Raw genomic sequence first — 7,607 nt, forward strand, 5'->3', positions numbered from 1 at the left:
TATCCATCATCGGGCTGTGCTACAACACCTGGTAGAACCACCCCAACTGGCTGAGCTGTTGGAGTCTGAAACTGGGGAGCCATCTGCTCTGGAGTGTGAGTAGCGAGAGTCTGTGATCCTCCCTAGCCTGAGAGATTGCTGGTGCTATAGGGAATGTACCAGCCTGAGTAACACTCTCCATAAGGCCCACTAGACGGACCAGATCATCCTGAAGTACCGGAGTAGCTGTGAACCCCTCTGGAACCTGAGCTGGCCCTACTGGAACGGTATGGGTCGGAGCCTCCTCATCAAACTCTACCTGAGGCTCCGCCATTGGTGCTGCTGCTCGAGCTCTGGGCTGAGCCCTACCCCTTCCTCAGCCTCTAGCACGGTCTCTGTCTCGTCCTCTACCCCTCATAGTAGCTGCCACTGGGGGATCGAGCTGTTGATCAGCTGATGAAGTGGTACGCGTTCTCACCATCTGCAAAGAAATAGAGAAGAGAGTTCAATTAGCATTGAGAGATCAAATCGCATGACATAGAAGAATAAAAGTGAAATTGTTCCTAACTTTGTAGCCTCTGGGGATAATCATAAACGTCTGCGTACCGTTCCCTCAGACTCTACTAAGCTTGTTCGTGAACTGTGAGACCTAGGCAACCTAGTGCTCTAATACCAACTTGTCATGACCCAAATTTCCCACCGTCCGGACCATGATGGCACCTAACATCGCACTCGCTAGGCAAGCTAATATTAGAGTTCTATTCACCTTTTTCCTTTACATTTTATAATTAAAATTTAACAAAACTAAATCAACGGAAATAAAAGCGGAAGTACATGATTAACTAATTATCCTTATACTATTAATAAAACCGAAACAGTTACCACCCAGAAACTGGTGTCACAACCCACGAACATTCTATGAATAACTACAAGTATTGGTCTGAAAGAAAAGTACATCTGTCTCGAAAGAAGATAAAACAAAAATGTAGAATATAGGAGGGGAGACCAGGGCCTGCAGACTCTTTCAGGACTACCTTGGTCTCCTGGATGAATGCCTACAACCGACCTCTCGATCAGCCACAACTATCTCCAAAATCTGCACAGAAAGTACAGAGTGCAGTATCAGTACAACCAATCTCATGTGCTGGTAAGTGTCGATCCTAACCTCGACGAGGTAGTTACAAGGCTACGGTGGGGAGTTTATAATATAACCTGCATAAAGTTTATAATAAAGCAAAAAAGGAAGCACGGAACGAAATGGAACAGTAACTTGTAGTAAAATAATACGGAACCCAGTTATCCTACCAGTACTCAGCTACAACCAATCCTTAAGATAAATTCAATGCTACAGAACAAAATCACAGCAGAAGAAGAATACATAAACAACAAAATAATGCGGCGTGCAACCCGATCCCACCATATAATTAGTAACAATATGAATATTCACCCTTATTACTCCTTGTTGCGGCGTGCAACCCGATCCCACATGTCCACCCTCATTACTCCTCAATATATATCACCTTTATTCCTCTTGTTGCAGCGTACAACACGATCCCACCTGTCCACCCTTATTACTCCTTATTGTGGCGCACAACTGATAAGTTGATATTTTACCAACTTATCTTGTCTTTGAGTCGATATTTTTGCTATGTTTGACTGATAAAATCACGTGTTTAATTCCATTTAATTCTATACAGGTTCTATGTAATTTAGAAGTGATATTGAGGAAACCAAGTGAAACGAGTCAAAAAGAAGCTAAAAAAAGGAAAATCTGGAAAAGGGCCTCAGTTGTCGCAAATGCGACATATTCTTGGGAATTGCGAAGATCTCAGTGTTGGGAATTGCGAGAAGTATCTCGCAATTGCGAAGAAAGACCATTTAGGCAGTCTTCACAAATGCGAAGAATACTTCACAAATGTGAAAGTCAACAGGCAGTCAACCTTCGCAAATGTGAAGTACTGATCGCAAATGCGAAGATAAGCAGTGCAGTCATAGTTCGCATTTGCAAACTTTTGTTCCTAAATGCAAAAATCGAGCTTCAGTTCTGGGCACTTTTGTAATTTCACATCTTTTAGCCCAAACCTTTTAAAACCCAAACCAACTCATTTGTAATATACCTTTGGCTTATTTTCAGTTCCAAATACTAGAAAGAACAAGGTGGGAAGCTAGGGTTTTGCACACACACTTTGGTCTTGAAGATTTGAAGCTTGTGGTTGAGAATTTCTCACCCATTTATTTTTATTTCTTTATTTCCTTGATTTGTATTGTATATCTAAGTTTGTAGTATTTTATCCAACACTTGAATCTTGTTTATGGGAATATTCATATTTAAAGTGTGGATTAAATACCTTATTTTGCTTATGTATTAAATGATTTTTATCCTTTTATGAAGTGAGTTATTGTTTCTTTAATTATTCTTGTTCTTTAATATTTCCAAAGGGATTACCTAACCCTAGAACTCACCCAATAACTCTGAATTAATTTTGGAAAAGATTATTTGGGGTTGGGAAAGATTAATTAACAAGAACTTGAGGCTTTAACCCTCATTTTATAGATTCTACCTAGGGATAGGATTGAACTACTTGTAGCCATATCCGGGTGTGCTTAATCTCTTAATTATTTTAGGGATAATTCACTTAGGAAGTCTTGTTAGTCTTTGGAAGAAGCTAATATAGAATTATTACCCATGGCTAATTAACACAAACTCCCTCATATTTGTAAAATTGTGAAATACTTTGGATCATTACTTGAGTGTAATTCCCAATGCATCCATACTTGTAGCCATTGATCGTTTTACTTGCTTTCCAGGTTAGTTTACATTTCCACATTTAGCATTTTCAAAAATCAATTCTAAGTGTTTGGCATTGCATAACAAGTGATAATTCTCTTACATTCCTAATCGCCTACATATTGTTCTCTGTGGGATTCGACCCCGACTCATAGTTGGGTAAATTATATTGCATGCGACCGCGTCCATTTACTTTTTAATAGTGGATTTGGACGTCATCAAAATTGGCACCGTTGTCGTTGCCGGGGAAGAATTTGGCGTAATTTAGGTTGTTTGAGAAATAAGCATAAGTGCTTTGGTCCAAACTTGTGAATATTTGTATAATTAATTTTTCTTACCTTGGTCTATTTTTCTTGTTTGTTTCTTGTTTATTTTCTTAGTTTTGAAAAATGGCATCATTTAATGAAAATTGGTCGGATAGTAGTTGTTCATACTTTAATGACCATTGTCCTTATTATGGAGGACCACACTCGTGGCAAAATTATTTAAATTCTCCCGGGGGTGGATTGTGCGCACAATCTTAAACCCATGAATGGGGTATTTGTGATAAGTGTGGTCGTCAAAATGGTCATTGGGAGTATTGTGCTTATTTGTCCTTCCCTTCCCCAAGCCCCCGCTATGATGATTCTACTTTTTGTGTGATGAAAATGATAGGGCTATGGAAATGGAAGAAGTTGAACATGGTCAAAATGGAGATTTCAAGCTCATGTTAGAATGCCTAATCGAAGGAGGAAACAAAGAACAAAGTGCCTTGGGGGAGCTTTTGGAAAATAGTCTCCAAAATGACTTGGCACTTGAAAGGTTGCACTCACAAATGGGAGATATTCTTGAAGCTTTAGAGGTCCAAAAAGCCTCGGAAGTTAATGATAGCCAAAAATCTTCCTTGGAGGTTGAAGCCGCAAATCCTTCCTTGGCACTTGATCAAAAGCAAGAAGAACTCTCAAATGCTCATAATGAGAAGATGATGCTCATGTTGGAGACCATTCTTGAAAATGAGGAGAAGCATAACTTTGCACTTGAGGACTTGAAACAAGGCTTGGCTCACAATGATGAACATATCCGCACTTTGGAAGAGCAAATGAAAATATTGGTTGAGGCTCATTATGCCCACCAACTTGAGAGTGTGGAAAGAAGTCAAGAAGAGTCTGATTTCGAGGAAGAAAGTGAGCTCTACTTTGAGGAATCAAGAATTGAACATCCGCCAACCGATTCCATGAGTGTTAATGATGCCAAGAAAAATATGAAATTAGAGTCAACCGGTGTAAATAAAAATTTGGTTGAAATTGACTCTAGTCCGGGGGAAAAAGATGATGTCAAAATCAGGGAAGAATTGCAATTTGGAGGGTTGATGTCACATTCCAAGCATTTTTCAACATTGAAATTGTGTGGTAAAATGGGAATTGAACTATACGAGTCAATGAGAGATTGCGAGTAGAAAAGACAAAGGCCATACATTTTACAATTTGAGGGAACAAGAAGGCAAAGTGACATTCCTCATATGAAAGCCAAGAAATGCAAAATGAAGAAATTGAGGTTTGGCTTGATCATCAACTTACCACCCCCACCGCTCGTGGTCACAAACTTGATTCCAAGTTGAGTTCCTAATTCATATCGTCCAAGTGGCGAGAAAAGTGGTAAAGTTGATTTGCATCGTGCCACGACGTTAAATGTGGCGCTTGGTGGGAGGCAACCCATCGTTTTTCAAAGTTTTTAGTCATTTTTGAATTTTTCCTTTTTAGGATAGCTTATTATATTGTTTCTAACCAATCTGCCAAGTTTCATAATTTTTGGAGTTTATTTGAGTAGGTCGGGGCGACGAAGAGCATGAAAAATAGTAGCTGGTAAAAATTACAGGGGCATAGGCTTCGCATTTGCGAAAATTGGTTCGCATTTGCGAACCTTGGCCATCTCATTTCCCAAGATTTTGTCGAAATTGTGACAACGGCAAGATTCATTAACCTTCGCAATTGCGACATCAGAGGAGTAAAACCGGTTCGTTCACTTAGTTTGAACAAAAGTGAAGAAAAAGTCTAAGGCTCTCAAACCTTTGCCTCCCTCACTCTCCCTACTGAAAAACCCCCACTGTCTCTCACTCCTAATTGCAAGAGTCCAGGTATGAAAGCTTAATTACTTCTTCTTCTTCTTCTTCTTAGTTTTCTCTGAAACCCTAGGTTTTTAAATGGGTGACATTTCCTTTGCCCGAAATTGTTTAAAAATTATTCAAATCATAAGTTGATTTCTGGGTGAGGTTGATTGAGAGTGTGAGTTTTGTTCTTTGCTAAAAACAAATGGGAAGTGTGAGTACCCAGGGCTTGTCAAATAGAAGTGAATATTTGTGCTTCTTATATGATTAATGAAATGCTCGAATGAGATTCTTGGCCGAATCATTGATATTTTTGGTTATTCATGGTTATCTATGAAGTCTAGCGCATGATTTTATGTTTAAAATATGCTTGGGTTCATTAGGAATGGTTGATATTCAAAACATTTATGGCTTGGAACTATTCTCTGAGGAAGGTAAGGCTGGGGATGACGATCTCGCAATTGCGATGGCCTCTTCGCATTTGCGAAGTGGTGGTCGCAATTGCGAAAAATCCCAATTCCAGCAAGCTTCGCAAATGCGAAAATTTTATCGCAATTGCGATCCTATCAGAAGTCTATGTTCTTCGCATTTGCTAGAAATATTTTGCAATTGCGGCTTCTGATAACTTCACAATTGCGAAGATTTTTTGGGATTTGCGACATCAGAGAGCAGTCAGTTCAAAATCTCAAAATCCTGAAATTTTTTCTAAGGTTGGGTTTCGACTGTCCGATCATTCTTTTGGCATATTTGATTCATTTTGCAATATTCTTCATAGTCATACCATGTTTTTACTCCTATCATTTGTTGACAGGTACTATAATTGAAAATGAGCTCTAACTCTGAAGGATCCGCAAATGACAACCCATTGGAGGCTGAGTAGAACAATGACCAACACTGGTTCTTGCCACTGAAATGTCAAGAACGGTACTTTACTGAATGGATCTCGATAAAGTTGATCCCGGAGAGTGGTATACTACAAGACAACGTCCCGGAATACCTTCCTGAGTTCCATCAAAGGCTAGTAAACATGGGATGGGATTGTTTTGCCCCTCAACCTTGCCGAGCCAATGAGCAATAGGTGAGGGAATTTTATGCCAATCTCCCAGCTATCAGGCTAAGGAAGCCAAAGATAAGAATTCGTGGCAAAATGGTGCACTTTGGAGCTGAAGCTGTGAATCAAGTGTATCACCTGCCAGACCACAATATGGCCCCATTCCATGCAAAATATTGTGCCTCAGGGGAGTGGTTGGTATCTAAATTATAACCGGGTGCGGATGTTCCATGGGCAGCTGAGAAGAGAGGGATCACATCCAAAGAGTTCACTGCCGAAGTAAAGATATGGCTGGCCATCATATGCAATCGTATCTCCTCTGTTTCGAACATATGGAATGTACCAATTATAAGAGCTCAAATGATAGCCTACATCTTTGATGGTATTCAGCTAAATACTGGTGAAATCTTCATCAATGAACTGAGAGAGTATCGGATCCAAAATAGTACATCATTGATATTCCCATCGCTTATCACTAAGTTGTGCCAAGTTACTGGAGTAGAAGAAGCTCCGGGAGACAATTGGTAGAGCCGGGAAAGGCTCTAAATCCGTTGAAGAAAAGAGGAGAAGGCAGCACTATGAAGAGCAAAAAGAGAAAGACGGTGTCTTCTTCTCAGGTTAATCAGAGTAGTCAGCCATCATCTTCTGCAGGAGGACCATTTATTGTGCTTAGTGAGGAGATGCAGGTAATTCACGAGCTAGTAGTTGGACTTCCACGGGGACCTGGGAAAACATATGAGGGACCTGCATACACTTCAAAGAAAGATTTTCAAAAATACCTTGATGATCAGAGGAAGCAGGGGGATCACCTTAAGACGCTGGAGAAGGCATACACTAAGCTGGCCAAGGCGCATGGTGTGTTGAGAAATTCCCATGGCACTCTAGAAAAGGCACACGCCCAGATGAAGAAAAGAGACAAATTCTTTACTCGCATGTGGAAAGGTGTGAAGGGGCTATGGAAAGTCCTAAAGCCCCAAGACCCAATGCCATCGACCAGGCTGGTAGATGATGATGATGCTTATGTTGCTTGGTCCGAGGAAGAAGGAGAGGAGGATGCCTCTGAGTCAGACAGCGAGGAGAGCACCTGATGCAGTATTCAAGGAGCACTTTCCACCATTTTACTCTATCATGTTTAGTTGCATTGAGGACATTGCAACATCTTTAGTTGGGGTGACTTCTTGTATAACTGTTGTTCTTGCATAATTGTGGATAACTGTGGATATGGTAGATTGGTACTTTGGTTGTTTTTATTTTGTTTTTAATGTATTTTCATGTGATGTGTGATATTATTATGTTTATTAGCTTCTTAATTTTGGTTATTAGCTTCTTAATTTTGGTTATTAGCTTCTTTTGTTATTATATATAGTACGTATTATGTTAGTGGCGATATCCTTGGTTTTCTTTGTACCACGGTTCTTTTTCCAAAGATGTCAATTTTCTTCTTAAACCGAATAATTATTAGCAAATTTTTGTTGACTTTTCCCGATGATGGATAGTTAGGCAACTTTCTTAAGGGAATTAGTCTTGTAGTTTAGATATAGCTTATGTTATGTTAAGTTAGGAAGAATAAATGGTTTGAGTTGGGGTTTGTGCCCATTGACCAAGTTGTGGCTTGCTTGGTACCAGCATGATTTAAACCTCAGCATATGAATTTTGGTTGTTGAAAAAGAAAAATAATTGAAGTAAAAATGTCATGACTTTTAGAC

Source organism: Nicotiana tabacum, chromosome 18 (genome assembly GCF_000715075.1).
Source record: "Nicotiana tabacum cultivar K326 chromosome 18, ASM71507v2, whole genome shotgun sequence".
Classification (NCBI taxonomy): Eukaryota; Viridiplantae; Streptophyta; class Magnoliopsida; order Solanales; family Solanaceae; genus Nicotiana; species Nicotiana tabacum.